This window comes from Myotis myotis, unplaced genomic scaffold (assembly GCF_014108235.1).
Source record: "Myotis myotis isolate mMyoMyo1 unplaced genomic scaffold, mMyoMyo1.p scaffold_m19_p_5, whole genome shotgun sequence".
In the NCBI taxonomy this organism is placed as follows: domain Eukaryota; kingdom Metazoa; phylum Chordata; class Mammalia; order Chiroptera; family Vespertilionidae; genus Myotis; species Myotis myotis.
Window position 1 is genome coordinate 46,808,186 of NW_023416357.1, and position 22,630 is coordinate 46,830,815.

Genomic DNA, 22,630 nt, shown 5'->3' on the forward strand with positions numbered 1-22,630 from the left:
AAACATCAAAAGATCAAAACATGAGATGCACAAGACGAAAACAATTTAGTAACTTTCATGTTTACATTCAGTAGTGGGTCCCTGGGAAGTAACCAAATGTCGCTGACACTGTACTATGGTTAGGTTCTGCTGCTCTAGGCATTCTGCTGAATACTCTGTTTACCTTTATGGTCATGAAGTCATAAACAGTGCCAGGAAATGGTGAAATAAGTACATGGCCTTATTTGATCTTGTTTGCAATAAGAATTCAGAAAAGGAAAAAAAAAAGGGACTTTCTAATTAGAATGAATGTTGTTGTTTTTGTTTTTGTTTTTGCTGTTCATGTGTTTAAATAATTGAATGCAGCTGTTTTAAAAAATTAGGGTAGAATACATTTGGAGCAAAAACATTTATTTTTTCGTTTATGGCTAATAATTGATTTTACTTGAAACTAAATTATTGGATTTAAAATCAAGTGAGTTGTGGAATTCCAGTTTATTATTTGTTTATAGGAGTGTATCTCCATTTTAATAAGAAATCAATGCAGTTGACACTTGGAACTTTAACACCTTTAAAGCCAAAAATGTGTTATGTTTTGTGATCTAGAATTTCATATATAAATTTAAAATAATTAATTAGTATATACAAATTCACAGTGAAAGAACAAGCTCCTTGTGAGGGAAAATAATTTGTCATGATTTATTATTGGGAAACAATGTAAAATATGAAAATGTACCTCATCAAATTTAATTTTTAATATATCTATATTATTAGAAAAAATACTATTATGTATTTTTTCCCATATGCATTCATGGCCATGAGCTTGGTCTTAATAGAGACACAAATATTCTCAAATGGGGTCTGGAAGTTCACATTTAATAAAATGCTTACACAACTTGTTCTGGGCTATTCAAATCTTTCCTGAGCCAGGTATTCGTACATTTAAAGGAAGGTTTTATACTAAAAAGAAATGTTTATCCCTCAAAGCGTTATCCTCTATGTCCCTTATGTCTGTCACATAGTATCTTTATAAATACTTATCAAATGAATAGATGAATTCACATACAAGTGTCCTGAAGAATTTACAAGTTATAACTCTAGTATACATTATTATTTCAGCTATGCAAAGTGCTTTAGCATATTATGCATTTGAAATAAAACTAGAATTTTGAAAGTTCTTTTACATAATATATTTGATCATTTTTAGCATAATTTAGATAACATAATTTTAGAAAGTATAATTAATTTTAATCCCTACTATGTACAGCTAGCCAGAGGGTTTGACAGCCATGCTGTATTCCCCACATATTCTTCAGAAGATCATAATTTATGTTCATGACTCATTTTCCCAAAGATGGACATCATTTTATATCAACCAAAATAATTCCTAAATATGCTAGGTGCTTTCTAGGTAAGACGGTAATGGGAATATATTTTTAGGTGAGTTTAGGGTTTCTAAGATTCATTTCTCTGGCAATAAGAAATCCTCAACACAAATACAAAGTGAAATTCATTAAAAATCAGACATGATATAAACAGAAATATCATCACCCTTGATTTGCATTTTATTTTTTTTAATATATTTTTTTATTGATTTCAGAGAGGGAAGGAGAGAGAGAGATTGACTAACACTAATGATGAGAGAGAATCATTGCTTGGCTGTCTCCTGCATGCCCCATACTGGGGATCAAGCTAGCAGCCTAGTCATGTGCTCTTGACTGGAATCAAACCCAGGACCTTTCAGTCTGCAGGCCAATGCTCTATCCACTGAGCAAAATGGCTAGGACTGATTTGCATTTTAGTGAGAGTATATTACATTTAATATTTTATCATTTCATTACCATTAAATTCTTCATGGGTTTTGTTTCTCATAAAACACAGTCATTGCATCTCTAACATAGCAAAATTGTCCTCAAAGTGAGGACAATAGATTACACAATTTAAAAAATAACTGTAAATAACCATAACGTAGAATTTAGAAAGAAAGTTAAGAAAGTGTCAACCTCAAACTCTATGTTAACATGAGAGTGAATTAACTTCCTTAGGTTCACTTTCATTTCTTGCCAAGAAGGAAGGTGAGAAAAGATACTTCTAATGTCTATTTATACTCTAAAAATCTCTTGCAAATAGGCTTTCATTATTGTTACTATTACCACTATTTCCAATATCACTAAAAGCTTTAGGAATTTAAAGGCCCCAGAACTTGTCCTAGCAGAAGGCATAACTCCAACACTCCTTTCCCAGCCTGCTGGATATGGCATTCTCTAGGAAGAAATTCAGTGGCTTTGGATGACGATCTTTGATTATGATCATTTGTTTTTCTTGCTGAGTTATGGCACAGCAATCAATCAATCAATCAATCAATAAATCAATAAATAAATAAATAAATAAAATTTGTTCATTGAATGAACAGTATATGAGAATATATTTCCTGCAATACATGATATTTTTAGTATATATTAGATATTTTCTTTACAAGTTTAAATATTCAATATTTATATTTTAACCTAAGATCTTTGGAAATATGACAACTTCTAAGTTACACTGCAAAGATTTAAAAACAGAATGTGGTTTATTTCTGATTAAGAACACAGTTGCTAAGCCTTGAGTAGAATGAGATAACTGAGATGAATGCAGGTTACTGAGACTACACTTTTTCATTTGCTTCATTCTTCATTGAGGGTTCTCTTGAAATATTTTCAGCAAATTAAATTTTAAATGTTTTGCATTAAAATTGAATCCAGCTGGATAACATTGTCCTTCGCAGAAATGCCAAGTCTAGGTCAAGAAGAAATTTCTTTCCATATCCAGTAACTTTGTTAACCTAGCACTCTATTACACTGACATTGAATCAGAATCACTATTTATTTTTCCTATCGACTCTGTAGGGTGTTCTAAAGAATTGTTCATTTAAAGTATCTCAGTAAAAGAAAGCCTGAGGCATCTGTGCTTTAAATTTTTATTTTAGGAAATTTCATTTTGACATATTTGTGACTTTATAGTGTAATTACACAACTTTAATTTTCCATGTGGGTGTCAGAATATAAATATACTAGAGGCCCGGTGCACAAAATTCATGCAGGGGTGGGGCATGGAGTGTCCCTCAGCCTGGCCTGCACTGTCTCCAATCTGGGACCCCTCAGGGGATGTCTGACTGTCGGTTTAGGCCCAATCACTGCAGAGCAGTCTCACAATCCGCGACTGCTGGCTCCTAACTGCTCACCTGTTGCCTGATCACCCCTAACCACCCCTGCCTGCCTGCCTGGTCACCCCCAACTGCCTCTGCCTGCCAGCCTTATCACCCCCTAACTGCTCTCCCCTGCTGGCCTGATCGCCCCCAACTGCCCTCCTCTCCCAGCCTGATTGCCTGCTAACTGCTCTCCCTTGCCGGCCAGATCACCCCCTAACTGCTTGCTCCCCTGCCAGCCTGATCACCCCTAACCACCTCTGTCTCAGCCCCCACCACCGTGGCTTTGTCTGGAAGGAAGTCGGACATCTGGAAGATGTCAGGTCGACCTGGTCTAATTAGCATATTACCCTTTTATTAGTATAGATATTTACTATGCTATAAACTGGTAACTGGTGATATATTCTACATGTGAAAATCAGCCATGCTACCAAAATTAAAATATTCAGCAAACCAGACAGCGCCTAGAACAGTATCTGACATTGATTGGATACCAAACAGAGGTTTATAAAGTGAATGACTGAGTGGAAATCGTCTCAATTGTTATTAGAACAAATTGCTAAAAGTCTGCCATATTAGGCAGAGTTTAATTCTAGTTAAGTTGTTAATATGCAATTGTGCTCTCCCTGGAACTGCAGCATGTATCAAAGTGCTTACCCTGTTTGGATAGTCTGAGAGGTAAGATTCTCATTCAGACAGATGGTTATTGGTATGCCTCATCTCCTCTCTCCCGGTGGTGGCAACAACACATATTTAGTCCGGAGCTTATTTGTGATTAGGAGCTAGACATTATTAGTCCAATTAGCATCCTTATCTCCAGAGAATAAGGGAACAAGTTGCCTCATAGTGTTATAATTTACAAGCTGAAATTTTCAGAGTCTGTGGAGAAAGCCTACATCAATTTGTCAAAAGAAAATATGATTTGTTTGAGTTTGAAATCATTTTCTTATATATTTATAATAGACGATGCTTTCTGATTCAGCCTGAAAAACATATATCCCCACCAGGAGTTGACTGTGTGGGGGTCTGAGTAACATAAAAAAATTATTTTTAACCGAATTATAAATAAAAGATACAGTGCAAGAAATATATATATAAAAAAAAACCTAATTAAATGTTCATCTACTCTGTGACTGCTTTTCCGTGGGTGACATTTGTGCTAATAATTAATTTTTCATTTCACATGACACATAACTTTGCAAACAGTTCTGAAAGCTACATTCAAAAGTTATGGTTGGAATGGAAAGTAACATCAAATTGACAATATAATTAATTCTATGGCTGAAAAAATTTTCTATGTTTGATCTTGAACCATCTCAGGTTTTCTATATATTTTAGTAGCAAGAAATCCATATTATAAAATTCCTAAGCCAACATTAAAATAGAAGAAATAAAAAAGTATATGCACATTCATTCGTTTACTCAACAGCTACTTAAGTGAAGTACAGGCACTATAGTCAGTGTTTAGAATTTTAAAATATGAATTATACATTGACTTACTTTGAAACCTTGATGGTTTCATGTATATATATATACCTAAGTGAAGGCAAGCAACAATTGAAACATTAAACTTTTTTTAGATCATGCAAATCTAAACTGCATATCCAAGACAGTTTAAGCAAACTTGCTCATGGAGAAAGCTTTTGAGTGACACTCTAGTCCAGGGGTGGGCAACTCCTGGCACGAATGCCAAACATGGCACACCAGTAACTTTAGCTGGCATGCGAAACCCTCTCTTATAATATTCCATTTACAATTGTGAATCTTTGTTCTCAGTGATGAATTTTGTTAAGTCTCATAATAGGAGTAGCCTGACGGATAAAAGTAGTAGCTCATGCATATCTCTGAAGGTCACGAAATATAAACCTGATGTAAAATCTCTGTCATCAGTGATGCAGCAGCAAAAGTCCCACTGATAATATCAAATGGAGTCATAAAGTTTTCTGTCGTACTATCAGTGTACATGTATACATTAAAAAATAAATGTATTTTTCATCATCATATACTGTGTTTTTGTCGCTAGAATGAATTTTATTATTTCTTCAAGGTTCTTCACATATGTACACCTTAAGAGATATCAAGTAGGTGTAACATATTCTCAAAAAATTAGGGTTGGCACGCAGAAGAATTTTGTGTCAGAGATTGTGCTGGTTTTGGCACACACTCACAAAAAGGTTGCCCACCCCTGCTCTAGTCCATTATTACTATGTAGATTGATTACATTTGAATTCATTCCCTAATCCACATATTTTCCAGTAGGTCATTTATTAAATCCTTAATTCCATACATATTTCTTAAGTCCTGATTTGTGCCGAGTATTCCAGGCATTGGAGATACAGCAGTGAACAAAAGCAGACACAAATCACCATCTATCTACACTAAGAATAGACGAATACGTAAATTGACCATACCTCCACGACACCCCACAGCCAATCAGGACCGAGTATGCAAATTAACCCAACAAAGATGGCGGGCCTGTGAACAGCGTGCACGCACACACCCAGGGACCAGGGGTGGGGCGGGATGCTTGCGTTGTCACCATGGCAATGAGGCAGGAGTTCCACCCCGCCCCAGCCTCTCTGTACCTCTGGGCAGCATAGGAAGGCAGAAAGGTGGCTCCGGCAAGAGCGAAGGTGGAAAGGCAGCTCTGGCTGGAGCAAAGACGGTGCCAGCAGCCAGGGGAAGGAAGGCCTATTCTCGCATGAATCTTTGCATTGGGCCTCTAGTATATATAGAAGGCTAAGAGACCAGCCAACCGCCCAGTAGCTATGACACACACTGACCACCGGGGGCAGACACTCAATGCAGGAGCTGCCGAGCGACAGCAACTTTGCAGTGTCCTCTTGCACTCCGGGACCCCTCAAGAGATGTCAAATTGCTAGTTTCGGCCCAATCCCCGCAAGCCAGGACGAGAAACCCCACCTGCTGGAGGAACCCCACTCACTCTGCAAATGTCCTTCGAGCCTTGGCGCCGTCCCAGGTGTGGCTGGTGGAGGAGGGAACTTGGGCGGTTGGCTCTAGGGCATGTCCAGCCTGTCTTGCTCAGTCCTGCCCCACCGGCCACCTTCTAATTAATTTCCTTTCAAGGTGCACAAATCCATGCACTGGGCCTCTAGTAACTATATAATTTAGTCTGTTATGAAACTGCAAAGCACAGAATCAGTAAAGGAATTAAACTGAAAATGCAGGGCTTCCCTGGCTTGGTCAACTCACTCACTGCCCAGCACTGAGGGGAAGATAAATGGATAATGTGCTTTGCCAATTTGAGCTATCAGTAAGCTGGATGTTCTGATTAAGACATTGGTATAATTATTAAGCCAAAATTCTTCCCACTTCACATGCTTTACCCAATCCCCAACTCTCTGAATGGATGACTCCTTTGAATCCCTCCCTATACCTTCAGTAGTCCTGACCAACCCCACCACTCAGGCCCATCTTGTTCCACTCAGGCTCCTTTTTAACTGCAAGTCCTCATTTATTTTCTTCCTACAACTTTTCTTTCATTTTTTTTTAGTTAAATTTATTGGGGTGACTTTGGATGTTGGGCACACAGTGCAATATACAGACCTTATATCATAAAAGTCCATACTTGAAATCTATATGAACCTGTAGAACTTTTCATGACCTATACCTATCCCACTTATCTTAAATTCCTGGTTAATTTCCATTTCATTCACTATGGGCAAACTTTGTGAGGGCAAAGTCATCTGTCTTTTTCACTGTTGCCATGCATAATCCTGCCATATAAAAAAGGGCGAATGAAGCAAACTATAAAAAAACACAAGAGATATACACAGTAGAGGGTGAAGAAGCCTGCAAGTAGTGAAGGAGAACTCGGCTGACATACAGAGAATTTGTGAGTCAGGTCAATCCTATTTGCGTTGCAAAGGAAGATTATAATCTCTTGCTCTTAACATCAAAAAATCTTTTGAACCCAGAACACTGTTTCTTTATAAGACCCAGCCCAATTATATATTCTATACTTAATTTCTGTGATATTCTGCCTCCTTTCCTGTCCCATATCTATCTCTAGTGTAATATGCTTCTCTTTAGCTAAACTGGATGTCTTCAAGTTAAATAATGTAACCAATCTACCGGAATACCTTATTTGATTCATGAGTTTTTCCCTTAAAGACTTGTGTCACAATATCTGTGACACAGGATATGTGTTAAAAATCCTCTCCTCAGAGAAATGACATATTTGTCTTAACAGTATTAAATCAGTAAGAAATGAAATCAGTCCAGTTATGTGAAACTCTAGTCTAGTAGTTCAAAATCAATGTAGACTATGTTGCTTATCTTGTGTGTGATCTGGAGATATCAGAATATTTCTTAGTGTAATTTACATCACAATCATAGAACCATAATATCCATGTTGGGTTCCATTAGCAAGAGGAAGCAATTTAATGAAATAGGAAATGCATTTTGGCTACCCTGTGCTCAACTGAGTTATTCTCATCTGAGAGCCAGTTCCAGTTATGAGGCTTAAACTCTAAGGGATTTAGAGGTTAATTATTTCAGAAATTACCTGTCCTCTCAGTGACCACACAGTGGCTGAAGATTGCTCCATTTTAGGGATAACAAATTCTAATTTTTATATTTAGGTACAAGAAATAGAGTATTTTATCAAGTGTTCTACATTGTAATGGAACTTCTAAGCATCGATTATATTGAGGCCTAAACATTCCACTCATAAACATTGATGGTATTTTTGGATTTACATAACCTTTAGAGAAATTTGTCATGAGTTTATTTCTAATGTACATTTGGAGGATTTGCGAGACCTATGACTTGCATATAATTTCAGAGATTAATTTTTAGAAACAATGTAGGAAATATGTGTTGGTTGGCATTTTCATTTCTAAGACATCAAATTTTCAAAAGTAATTATAAAGAGTGCTCTTGATTGAATAAGTTTTATGTCTGGAGATCTGGTATAATGAGGAAATATAATGGTAAGCAAGTTGTTGGACATTATGATTCCAGGTAAGGGCAGATATGGCAGCGGTAACTAGGTAAAAAAATGAGACGTCTTTCTCAAATATTGTCTTGGCAGGGATATCTTCTCCGTCCGGCAAAAGAAACAGCAATGTCCCCATCATCACCTGTACAAGGCATCAAACGACTTGCACTGGTCTTCTCAATGTCACTATAGACGCCTCTTACTTATCTCACTTGGGTTCTGAATCCCATCTACTCTTACCCTCTGAAAAGCATTGCTTTTGTGATATTCTCCTGTATGATTTTTCTCTCTCAAAACCCCATCCTTAATGACTTATATTTTGTCTTAATAAAATTAAACTGGTAAGCCTGAGAATTATTCTAGAGAGGTAAAAATACTTATTTTACAAGTATCAACATATAAATAACTAGCAGTATGTTACATCCTAAAAGCAAACAAAACTTCTTTCGGCCCAGTGTTATATATACAGTACATGCTAGCCAATGTTAAACAAGTTTTCTTTAGAGATTGGGGGGTGGGGGGTGGGGGGTGGGAAGAGCCTAGATTTTAGCATTTTTGTGTGGCATAAACACTCTCACCCGGACTGATTTCAAGTTATCAGCAAAATGTCATTGAACATTGAGTTTCAGAGAAATGCACAGTATCACACCATTATCAATAGACTTTCTACCATACGGACATAGATGTAAATAACCTGAAGGGTATGTGTTATGGAATGAATGGTTGTGACCCCTCACATTCATATATTGAAGTCCTAATCCCCTACGTGATGATATTAGGGGATGGAACTTTGGGAGGTAATTCCGTTTAGGTGACATCATGAGGATGGGGCTTACATGGTGGGATTAACATCCTTCTTATAAAGACACTGATTTATTTCCATTCTTAAACAAAAATAAGCTCACCCTTCCTCAGAACCTTTGCACTAGCCCTACCCTCTTCTCAGAATGATCTCACAGCAAAAGTTAAAGGCTGGCTGCTCCCCACCATCCAGATCCCAGGTAAGTACCCTTCCCTCACAGGGGCTCGCTCCTCTTCCCACCACCTGAGGTAACCACCCTGTCACACCCTCACATCACTTTGTTTAAACTCTCTACAACCAGTCACCCGTATATATTTATTTGCTATTTTATTTATTCGTTTAAAAAAACATTGTGCTTCACTCTCAAGAACAAATATTTAATAAAAATTATGACCTTGTTTGTCTTGCTTCCTTGGTGATCCCGGGGCATTCAAACTGTACTTTTTTTTTTAAATATATTTTATTGAGTTTTTACAGAGAGGGAAGGCGAGAGATAGAGAGCCAGAAACATCGATGAGAGAGAAACATCGATCAGCTGCCTCCTGCACACTCCCCACTGGGGATGTGCCCGCAACCAAGGCACATGCCCTTGACCGGAATCGAACCTGGGACACTTCAGTCCGCAGGCCAACGCTCTATCCACTGAGCCAAACCGGTTTTGGCTCAAACTGTACTTTTAGAATGAATCAGTAAATAAGTTACCAAGTTTAGTGTTTTATGCGGAAGTATTTTATATGCTCTTCTCGAAGTGACTAGAGAAACAGCATGGTATCCAGACAGCGTGTTAACATGGGGTGGAAATCGAGTGAGCTTGCTTTTTGATCTCTGAGAAGCAGTTTGAAGAATACTTTTCCTCCATGACAGTGTAGGTTACTGAGGGAATGATTTCCTACTCTCTGCAACAGAGTATGTCCTGACGGAGAGATGAAAGCAAAGCTGAGTGTTAAAGATTTTTTTCCTTCTCTGTTGTTCATCTTCCCCAGCTGCAAAGGGAGAATAAGAAGGAGTAAAAGGGGATTTAATTACAGGAGCAGAGAAGGAGAAATGTCACGAGCGAGGTAAGTCAGTGTATGCACTATTATGCATGAATTAAATGTTTATTTTTTAAGTCGAAGGTTTCAGAGCTGCTCTGATCCTAGATCTCCTTTCCCAAGCCCCACTCTTCCACCCATGACAGCAAACCTATCAGTTCCGTGGGCAGCTGCATGGAACTAATAAGTCAATGAGAGTATATCTCTCCCTCATGGAGCATAGTACAGTGCCCTGCGCAGAGTAAATGACCCTAAAACAATGTGTTCACTGTCTCCAAATAGCTAACAAGGGAGATTATTCATAAGCACACGTGTTATAACATAAACTAATTAATCTGTTTTGTGGGAAATCAGCATCCATATCTGTCCCAAAGATGTCTGGATCAGGATTAGGTTAGGGATGGAGTAGAGAGAATTGGTAGGAGCTGATAATTATAACCATCCTATATAATAAAAGGCTAATATGCAAATCAACTGGACAGTAGGACGACCAGTTGCTATGACGTGCACTGACCACCAGGGGCCAGATGATCAAAGCAGGAGTTGCCCCCTGATGGTCAGTGCTCTCCCACAGGGGGAGCGCTGCTCAGCCAGGAGCCCTGAGCTGGGCTCACAACTGGCAAATGCAGTGGGGTGGCAGGAGCCTCTCCCACCTCAGCGGCAGCGCTAAGGATGTCCACTGCTATGGGGAGTAGGCCTAATCCAGCAGTCGGACATCCCCTGAGGGCTCCCAGACTGCTAGACAGCGCAAGCTGGGCTGAGGGACACCCCCCAACAGTGCACAAATTTTGTGCACCAGGCCTCTAGTTAAATATATATTTTTTAAGAGCTCTTAAGTTTACATTTGATAAAATATGATTGATCATTGTGCCAAGCAGATAGGAAAAAAAACTCCTATTAATGTAACTTTCACATCTGTGGGTGAGTGACTGGATAATGCATGTTTCATCAACATTTTTATAGAAACAATAAGAAATGAAGAAGAATAAAATGAATGTGATAGGATAGCCTTAGCAACCAAACTATATTCTTGCTAAATAGATAGTAGGCTCAAAAGAGAAAACACAAGCAGAATGGAAGGAGCACTGTAGAATTCTGGAAAATACCAGTATCAGTGATAGCGCCAAGAAATATTTAGCCTATTATAATTATCTAAAGATGCTGGGAGCTGGTCCATCCTTGCTGCTTGACACAGTCGCTGCAGGGAAGAAACATCTGCACAGCATATGTTTCAAGGGACCTGGTGTATATGGCATACTGTTCTTAATATGTTTGCTCACCTTCTTGGCGCTATGTGTTTTAACCAAGGTCACCTCTCCGAGAAAGGTTGTTTCCCCAGGTAGGTATTTTCCCCTGAAGTTAGGGAGGGAATAAAACCCCTTAACTAAGTGCCAGGCGGGTAGTTAATCACTTTAACTACGAACAATCACACTTAAGCTACATAATCTTTACTCCCTGGAATGGAGATAAGAAACGCCCTAACCTTTGGAATAGAGATTGATAGGATTGGGGTCAACTGGTATAAATACAGATGTAACAAGACAACAGGACACAGAACCTAGAGACAGAACCTGGCTACAGAACCTAGATAGAACATGGCAAGAGAACCTGACTAGAACCTGGTGACTGAACCTGGCTGGAGAACCTAGCGAGGGAACATGGCTACAGAACCTGGCTGGAGAACCTGGAGAACCTGGCTGGAGAACCTAGCAAGAGAACATGGACACAGAACCTGACTGGAGATCCTAGACAGAATTTGGCTGAGGAACCTGGCTAAAAGGAACCTGGCCATGATGATCACCTGAACCCTGTCTCCGTGTCATTCCTTCTTCGCAGACTCCGTCGACACCTTTGGGGACCCCTGGACCTGCTGGGGCTGGACCCCAGCATAAAGATTGTTTACTTATTTTTGAACTATTCATGCATAAAATGTAAAAAAAAAGTTCTGACCATTTAAAGAAAAGCTGAATGAAAAAGAATAAAACTGAAAATGTCAGATGTTTGATAAATATGAGGAAATAGGAAAATATACTATAAATGTTACTATTCAAGGGAAATTACTAAGTAGCAAGTAGGGACCCCAAAATCCCAGTGGAGGTGAAACAGAGATGGACTGGGCGCTTCTGAAGAGAATACATCAGGCTCCTCACAAGCACTAGTGTTCTGGTGTTGGGTGCTGCTGTGGCGCGGGGACTGCAGGAGTTTTTAGAACATAGATAAGGCACTAAGTGCAGCCATTAGAGGACTAAAAAGGTTTTGACACCTAAGGAGCCTACTTCACACCACGTTTGACATCATTTCTCTCAGAAAATAATTAGCATTTAGAAACTGCCACCTTAGAGAACTGTGAGAATGCTTTCAGGTACTGAGGAGAGGGAGCTAGCAGGAGGTCAATCCAAGACTGAGTGGTAAGCAAATACTGTAACATGTGTGACAAAAGGCAGAGTAAGGTAAATATTGATAATCTTTATTTTCTAGGCAGACTTTATTAAAATATGAATGTTGTTGTTGCTATTATTGTAGTTGAATCAAATTTATCTCAGATCAGGGAATAGTTCTTCATGATTAGTTATAACAATTTTTATAAAGTTATGCCATTTTAGGGACCATAACAATTTATTTAGTATATTGTTTTTTTCCACCCCAAAACATATTAAATAAATATGCTATAAAAAGTAAATAAGTCGTCCTAGAAGGTATTAATCAAGGGCACATACCTCAGTTGCAGGCTCGATCCCTGGCCTTGGTCTGGGAGTGCAGAAGGCAACCAATCCATGTGTCTCTCTCGCATGGATGTTTCTCTCTCTATCTCTCCCCTCCCTTCCACTTCTCTAAAAATCAATGGAAAAATATCCTCAGGTGAGGATTAACAATAACAACAAAAAAGTAATAATTCAACCTTATGCTTTTAGGCAGAAAACCAATATATACCAATTAGCTTTATACTAGTTTTATAAACAGAAAATATAAGAAACAAAAAGTAAGTTGTGCCTCATATTTGGCTGAACCCCTTGCTTTATACAATCAGCAAGAATAATTAAGGGGTAGCAACTTCTATTAAGTCCACAAATTTAAAGTATGCTGTTGCTTCTGGTTTTATTTTGCCATAAAGTTTTTTTTTCCCTCCTCAATTTTAAACGTTGTTAAAAGTACAGTAACTACGAGCCCCAACTAGTTAAGAAAGGGATGCGGAAAGAGGACCATATCTTTCAAAAAACAACTCTGTACTTTTAACCATGTTTTCTAGTTTTTGTATTTAATGCTTGGACATCTTGAGACCTTGTTGATTCTAGGGGGACCTTGTTGACTCTATGATCCTATCAATAAATGCAAAAAAAAGCATGGGACAAAGTTCAACATACATTTGTGATAAAAACTCTAAACAAACTGGGTATAGTGGAAATGCACCTCAATAGAATAAAGTCCCTGACCAGGAATCCAAATGGCAACCTTTCTGCGTGCATGGGGCGACATCCAACCAACTGAGCCCCAATAGCCAGGGCTAGGTTTTCTTCTCTCCTTACTTCCTTTTTTCCTTTCCTCTTACTTTCCTTCCAGTCTTTCTTCTTTCCTTCCTCTCTCCATTTTCCCATCCCTCCCTCCTTTCCTTCCTCTTTCTGTCCTTCCCTCTTCCCTGTTTTGCTCCTTCCTTTTCTTTCTCCCTTTATTCTCCCTCCCCTCACTTCCTCTAACCCTCTTTCCCATTCTTGGGTCATATAGTCTCCCCAGTAAGTATTTCTTCGGTGCTACACACTAGTTTGGGCCATAAAGATGCTGTAGTGAACAATACCAATATAGTTTCTATCCTTGTGGACATCCCAGATTTATGGTGAAGAATGGCAGTAAGTATTATAAAGTAAGGAAAATATAGTTAGCCAATTATGAAAATAGAGGAAGATGTTTAGGAACTTGTACCCGAGGACCTGGCCTACACTAGGGTTCAAAAGAATCTTTTCCTCAGGTCAAAATCATTTAACACATAGAGACATAATGAAATGCAACTAAATTAATTTAATTGATTCTGTCTGAGATTAAATTTTCATATTAAATAATTTAATATGACTTTGATATAGTCACTTATGCAGAACATTAGACTCACCTAGGGTTATTTTAAAGATGCATTCACGTTTTTTATTTATATTAAAACTAAGACTTTTAAAAAAATCAACACCAACTGTATCTTTAGGTCTGATTATTTTATATTAATTTTCCCATTCTGAAAATGCACTTAAAATATCAATGAAGAAATAATACTTGATTGACAAAATTGAGCTTTTATAAAAGGAATCTTTTGAGAAATATATTCTATTGCATAATTCAAAAATATTTTAGAAGTTGGCTTGTAGCATCAAAATCTTGATACAGAAAATAACCCTCATTATATTATTGAGTTAGTCATAGATATTATCATGATTGGAAAACAAAAGGACAAGTGATTTTTCTCAGCACAGCAAGTAAGTCTATTTTTAATCATGTACTTAGTCTATCATCTCTCGGTAATCAATCCCTGGGGCATTTGAATTGGTTGGTCCAGTTGAAATTGAATGTTTGAAATGAATGTATTTGACAATATTATATTTTATAGTTTGAGGAATTTTGGAAATGAAAACAAAACAAAACACCTCAAGTTAAATTTCTTAGGAGAAAATCAGGATGTGACCTAAACCTACTGGATAAAGGACTAATATACATTATTGGCTTCCTACCACTGATTTTATGGTCATTTTTTCTTCTTATCCTTTTTTAATATTTCAGTTTCCTGATTTGGGGCTTGACTGAGAATTAAAATTTCAATTACATAATTTTGTTGTTTGAACTGGGAAAGGATAAGTAGCTCCAAAGGTGAAAAGAGTGGCTATTGAATGACAACAAAGAAGTGTGAAAGTTCATCTGTGATTATTTTCTCCCTACACTAATACAAAGAGCACACATTACATTTTTATTGTTTAGTACCAGAGAAAATGGTTGTAGCTTGGTCTACTAGTTTTCTATTGCTGTGTAACAAATAACCAGAAAGGTACTGGTTAAAATCAACACAAATTTATCATCTTACAGTTTCCCTGGGTGAGGAATCTGAGTATAGGCTCAAGGTCTCATGAGGTTGAAGTCTAGTTGTCACTTCATTTAAAGTTTTAGGGTCTCTTCTAAGCTTACTGGCTGTTGACAGAATTGAGTTCCTTGAGCCTGTAGGACTGAGGCCCTCAGCTCCTAATAGCCACCCACTGTTCCTTGTCTCCCCACAATTTGGCAGTTTACTTCTATAAGAAAAGGACTCTGCTGTTTCAAATCTTTTCTGTCTCTGACTGTTAAGAGTTTATTTGAGTGAATTCTGATTAGGTCAGGACCACCAAAATAATCTCCCTTTTAATTAATTTAAAATCAACAGTTTAAAGATCTTAATTCCACATGAAAATCTCCTCACCTTCTCCCCTTAACCCTTCCCCGGTAGGCAAGCAGGTTACACGGAGCACGTAACTCCAGGGAGCCAGACTCAGAGGTGGAAGAGCATTCTGTCACCACAAGAGGCTTCCCCAAGGACCATCTTCACTTGATAACATGTAGAAAGAATACCATCAGGAGAGAGTAATACTATTTCAATAAGTTATACAGCAAATTGCATGTCTTCAAAAATTAATTGAAAAAGAGAAACAATTTTTAGTAAACTCTAGCTACAGAGATACAACTTAAGTTAACTCATTTTTATTTAATTAGAAAAAAAGTTCAAAAGGCATTGAAACATGCATTTTATATTTTTGGTATAAAAATTAAAATATTAACAATATTTTTCATGAGAAGGTATTTTAAACTGGCAAGATTATGGGTGCATTGAATTTTTGCATGAGGTACAGCAGTATGGCTGTTCCTACATTTTTCTTCTATTGTGGCACCTCAGGAAAGCAGTTTCACATGGGCACACTTCCAGGCTAGGGAGGAAGACAACAAACTGACATTTGCACTGCCCTTGAATTAGGCTGCTCCCTAAGTCATTCATTGTTTCATCTTAGGCTGCTTGCTTACCATTTGTTGGAAGTCAGAGGAGGCAATTTACATCCTTTATTTGAAATATGCTGACTTACAGCACAGTTTTAGAACCATAAGACTTCACATTTAAATATCTTAGTGCTTTGGATCAATGAAGAATATGTTTTTATAAAATAAACATTAAGTATATAGTAAACAATAAAAATGTCACAAAAGATGACATTATAAAGAAGATGCCCAACAAATATTAACAATAGTAATGAAGCCAATGATATGCATAATTTCAAGCATTAGAAATACTTCCTGGCACCCATACACAAAGAGAGCACCAGGGCTTTCTGTTCATCTATTGAACCATGCACAACATACAGCTTTCCAGCTACTTATTCCCTAGACACTTACTAACAAACAAAGTATAAACACACATTTAGTCGCTTTTTAAAGGTGAATCTAATGGTCATTTTAGAAGAAAGAGATTCCTAGTTTCTATTCTATTTATTTACTTTTACATTAACTTTATGTATGTTTTAGGAATGACTCCTAACATCACTATGGAGTTAAATGCAGAAAGGCTCGCCACAAGAAATTCCTTTTGTGCTGTACCAGATATACAAGACCTAATATGGTGGGTCCTTTACCAGCCTGCTCTGTGATAACACGCATTGAAATGCATAGGAATGTACTGAAGACCATGATCACAGACAGTGGAGACAGACAGAACCTAAAGGTGCTCCTGGTGGCTCAGGCACCTCCCAGCAATGACCCTGGCCTGTTATTTAATCTCTCTGAAGGTCAATTTTTCATCTCTAAAGTCAGATAATACAGAAATTATAAATAAAATTGATTAGCATAACGTCTGACATGCATTTTGATCCAAACAAGTAGTAGTTATTAGAATATAGGCTTCCTATATTTTCTGATAATCAAAAGTAAATTTTTGGCTCCCATTTTACTCTTGCTTTATGAAGCTTTGGAAGAAAATGTAACCACAGTTTAAATAAAACAACACATGCAATGCTATTAACCAATTTACCCCCAATAAATGTAATTTAAAAAATACAAGCCCTGGCTTCAAAAATTGGTGTATCCTCCCCTGCACCAAAAAGGTTGTGGGTTTGATCCCTGATCGGGGCACATACACGATGCAAACAGTAGATATTTCTCTCTCTCTCTCTCTCTCTCTCTCTCTCTCTCTCTCTCTCCTCTCTCTCTCTTTCTCCCCTTCCCCCCATCCATCCCTTGCTCTATCTCTGTAAAGTCAATAAAAAAGCATATCCTGGGATGAGGATTAAAACGGAAACAAAAACACAAGGGCTGGTATTTTTGCATAAGATACAATTAGTTAAACAAATAAAAGGTCTATATTCACTTGACTATCTGCATATCAGTCCCATACCGATAATACAATGTGGTCTACATTGTTTCTGCAATTTGGGAAACTGGGCGTCATTTCAATGCTTCATGTTAAGAATCAGAAGGAAAGTTACATTATGTCAACAGGACTCATTCCTAATTTGTGATCATTTTATTTTGGTGGTATTTGTGTTTTTCTCTTAAGCTTGAGGGGGAAAAATATGGTACATGCAATCGAGGATTTGAAATGATTTAGAAATCATCACTTAAAAAAATTCCCCTCCATCCAGGACAGAGATCATCTAAGTTTTGCCAGATTTTTAACTCTGGGGGAATGTTGTTGACAGTCTCAGTCTGCTACAGTTCATCAGAGCATGCTATGTCTTTAGCAGAGACAGATGTCTGCCCGACCTTCTGCACTACATGCTGCTCCCTGCTTTGCACATTTTCTGCCAACCACTTGATGTTCACACAGAAGTCAATGATCACAGTCAATTATGTGCCCAAATTTCCTTTATGCAAAAATACAACTAGAACATTTGAAATAAATAGACTGGGGTCTAGTCACAACCGTGGTTAATCATTCTACATTTATTCAGTGAAATCTAAATTTTGTGTACTGTTCCTTTTAATCCTGCTCTTGTCCCACCAAAAGAATCAAATACAGTGTTGAGATAATGCTAGAATAGGCTGATTTATTGACTCAGTTAATGTATTTTCATTGAGAGCCTACTCTGTTTACAGAAGTTCTGAAGGGAACTGGGATAAGACACAAATGCAGAAGAAAAAGAAAAGAAAACAATGCAAGATAATTAGAATCTCTTCCTAAAAAATGTGATAATATACCTCCATCCTTCAAAAACTATCATAATTGAAGCTGTTATTCTTCTTGAGAGATCCTGCATTCTCTAATGACCTAAGTAGTGTAAAGAGTTGAGTCCCTACCTTGTTAAAATATGAAACATTTCCTAGTGGAGAATTCACTTCTTATCATCCAAGTCTATTTACCTTTTCTAAGTTAGGAACAAGTATTTCTCATTTGTTTTTTACACATTGCAAATTAGATATTTTCTTATTTCCAGTTACCTTGTATATGCTAGGATTCTGTATCCTAAAAGACTGTGAACTCTTCTTCCTGCTTTGTTGAAGTCTTGAGAACTTAGCTCACTATTACCTTACTAGCCATGATACTCCTTTAAGTCATTAAAGTTCACTTGTAAGGAATAGACAGGACTGAGTAGATTTCAAATATAGGATTTGGAAATCCAAATTTACCAGTAGTCTTTGAGAACCTTACAGAACCATGACTCCTTTACAATATTTTCTTAAATTTGGGGGGAAACGATATCACATTACTCTTAGATAATCTTATTTTCCATGACCCAAGAGGGAAATAATAGATATAAACACAGGCATAGAAAGATAGATCGAAGTAGAAGTCTCCCTGTCTCATCCAATAGGTATATACAGATAGACTGAAAGACAAGTTCAGGAGTCACTATCTCTGTCACCTTTGTTGCTAATTTTAGATGAAAGGGATTGTAAAACTCACTTTACCATCACCAGTCAACCTCACCCACACCCACACCCCAGCACCTGCCTTTTTCACTTTTTTTTCCTTTTTTTAACTGTTCTTGTGATGTTTCCTTTAAGGAAAGTTCAGCCCTCTTTTTCCCTAGTCCAGAGAAAATTGGCTGGGGAGTGCAGTATTAGCTGAATATGACTTTATTTTTTTTTTTCTAAGCAAAGACCTTATTTATCATCAAACAAAAGCACTCAAACCTTATTTGTAGAGGTTACTCCATTAAGGCTGCTGCCTTGAGGACTGCTAAACAACATTTTCAGTAGCTTTAATTAAGCCCATTTTGCACAAATTTAGGAGAAATGGGGTTACTTCTCTGGGAGGCTGACGGAGTGTATTCCTCTTCCTTGTCATGTTTCTGTGTGCCAATGATAAGCTTCACAGTTGTAAATCATTTTCCCGTGTTTCTTGCTTGGGATCTCAGCAAACTGTCTCTCTGGCCTGATAAGAAGCTATTATATGTAATATGTTGAAAGATAGTTTGTATAAGTTAGAACTACTTTACCGAACATAAATTATGGTAAACAGAATTCATCCTTGCCATATGGAGCTACACTGTAGAACATATTGATCTATATCACTGGATGTACATCACTTCAGAAACTGATCTGCTCCTTCTGTTTGTGTTTTACAATATTGAGAGGAACATCCTCATCCCTTTATATGTTATAATCCATACTTCATTTTATACTTTATTATCACCTGTATCTTAATATATACATATTATACTCATTTTTCCTGTATACATATACATATATGAATATACACTTTAGTAGGGGCTGGACGATGAACAAATACATTCATATATATGTATATACTAGAGACCCGGTGCACGAAATTCATGCACAGGTAGGGTCCTTAGCCTGGCTGGTGATCAGGGCCGATCTGTGGAGCGACTGGTGGGGTAGTCAGGGGGCCCCTGCTAGCACCTGCCTTGGCTGGCCTGGGGCCTGCAGGCTGGGAGCAGCTCCTGCATTGAGTGCCTGCCCCCTGGTGGTTAGTGTGCATATAGTGACCCATCATTCCGCCTATTGTTCTGCTGTTTGGTCAATTTACATATTAGGCTTTTATTATAGAGGATAAATATATAAATAGATGAGTATATATGAGAAAAGATTCAGAAAATACATAAAACAAATACAATGCATGTATTCACTGATTTAAAGCATATCAAATGCAAAACACATCTAAGTCCAAACTTCAAAACAAGTCAAGATACTAAAACATTGGAAAAAAAAAGTTTCTCTCATTTTAACCGACAAAGGAAGAACAACTGCTGTGTTCAAAGTACTTTTTTTTCTTTAAAAAAAATAGCTTTATAAAAGGCTAAGAAACAAAGATGAAAATTGTTTGATTCTATTTAAATGACTGTGCTATGGGGAGCAAAGTTTTCTCCGCACCAAAAGCCCCAAAGATCGGTCAGCATTAGAAAACTCCTACGGTTCAGCCCCAGAGACTCACAGCTTCTGAAGGCTGGAGCCTCCTTGAAGTAGAGGAAATGCTTCTCTTATGAATCACCTTCTTAAACATTTTTGGTCTCATTTTTTCCCTTCAACTTCATAATGTGTTGCCCTTAGCCACCTTCAGGACATGCTTGCTCATATGCAAACTGCCTACCCTAATACTCATAGGAATGACTGAATTAGCACATGAGGCCACTTAAAACCTCTCTTCTTAATATTCCTCAGAAACTGCATATATTTAAATTATCATTTCAAATGCTCTGAGAACCATATATATCTTAAAAGAACTACCAGAAGTCTACTATAGAATGGTTAGATTAAATTAAAAAAAAAATTTTAAAAGTATGAGAAGAGATTAATGAATTATGATTCAAAAAAAGCAGAAGTGAAGTCATAAGTGGTTCTTCAAAATAAGTGATATAAAGGTCAAATCAGTGGAAAATATATTTAAGAAACTAAAAATGATAACATAAAATTAGAGATGTCAAAGCAAATATAGCAAGAGATGTAGAGAAGATTTTTAAAAAGCGATCCTTGTATATTTAGGCGTAAGTACTTTGTTAGTCTATCCTGGGTCAAACACAACAAGGCTGAAATGAGTGGGAGGAAGAAGAATCAGCCCTATTGCAGGAGAGTCACTGGAGAGGAAAGTATAGGCCAATGAGGGAAGATGGTGCCGACCTAGTGCTGTTTGATAAGACAGGAAGAAAAGCTTGTCTTGGGTATATGCTTTGGTAGGGGCTGGACAATGAACAAGCAGTTCCAATGTAGTACAATCAGCATTACATTGGTGGTGGGGGTGAGGGGTGGGTAGGTGAGAGTGGATTGGGGTGAGGGAGGTGGGTACAGAGACCTATCAGAATAAATCTGCTTAGATGAATAGGAGGTTGCCCTGTGATGTCCTATAAACCAGGGAAGAATGAGGGATATGACTTGAGGGGTAAGCAGAGCCTAGAGAATTAAGTACCATTACAAAAACAGTAGCCTCTATCTTGCTTTTTCTCTTGAAGCAATCTTTCTGAGTGTCCTGATCTTTTATAGTATGGTATGGCCTATTACCATGCTAATCCAAGTTACTCTATGGTAGACTGGAGGTTTAAATCTAGGAGATATCACTCCATAGTCCATACACAGAATCACAACACTCTGATGTCTTTCTAAAATGTGTGAGAATATTGAGTAAGGGTCTAGAATAATTAGTGGTCTTGACAGCAACTAACCAGTATGTTTAATCCCTTCATTGCATATTTGAATAGAGAGTTTAGAACAACAGCACCTTGTGGATGAAAGGGGCCACATGCTAACCTGACAAGCTCAGGGAAGGCCTGCATGGCGGTCTTGTAAACTCAGAGAACTAAAGTAACCACAAAGGATGGTTTGAAATTAAACTTTAACTAAAAGAAGTTATGGTGGGTAGTTACATCCTAGGTTGGTATCTTCACTGACAAGGTCAACCTTTACCTTAACTGAGCCCATCTGTCTTTTTGCATCTATAATAACATACCCTTGAAATGTCTGGGTAACTTGTAAGTTCCCTTTTTCTGGACCCTGTGGGCCACAGCCTAATGTGCCTGGGCACCAGGACAGATACACAAATTCATTTTACTTTTTATCCAATCCCAGGGGTTTCCCTCCCCACCCCACCCCCCTCCCCCTTGCTTTCTCCTGCCTCTCTGGTCTGTCACCAATGGATTTCATGTAACCCACCTACGTCCCTTCCTTTGATTGAAATGTTTAAATATAGATGTAACCCGCCATTCTCTGGAGCATTACCTCAATTTGTTGAGGTTCTGCTTCCTGGCATATGTCAACATTTTGGCTCAAATAAACTCACAAAAATTCTTCAAAAAGGTTTGAATGTTTTTATGTTAACAACCTAGAACAGTGATGGCGAACCTTTTGAGCTCGGCGTGTCAGCATTTTAAAAAACCCTAACTTAACTCTGGTGCCGTGTCACATATAGAAATTTTTTGATATTTGCAACCACAGTAAAACAAAGACTTATATTTTTGATATTTATTTTATATATTTAAATGCCATTTAACAAAGAAAAATCAACCAAAAAAATGAGTTCGCGTGTCACCTCTGACATGCGTGTCATAGGTTCGCCATCACTGAACTAGAAGAAGGCTTGGCACAGATTGGTGTTAAATATATATTTGTTGTATGAATAAGTATATCTTTTTAAAAGAAATATACCATGATTTATGACTGTCAAGCAAATTTATCTTTCACACTAAGACATAGTTTTGATTTTTTACACATTGAAGAACTATAAGGAAAGTCAA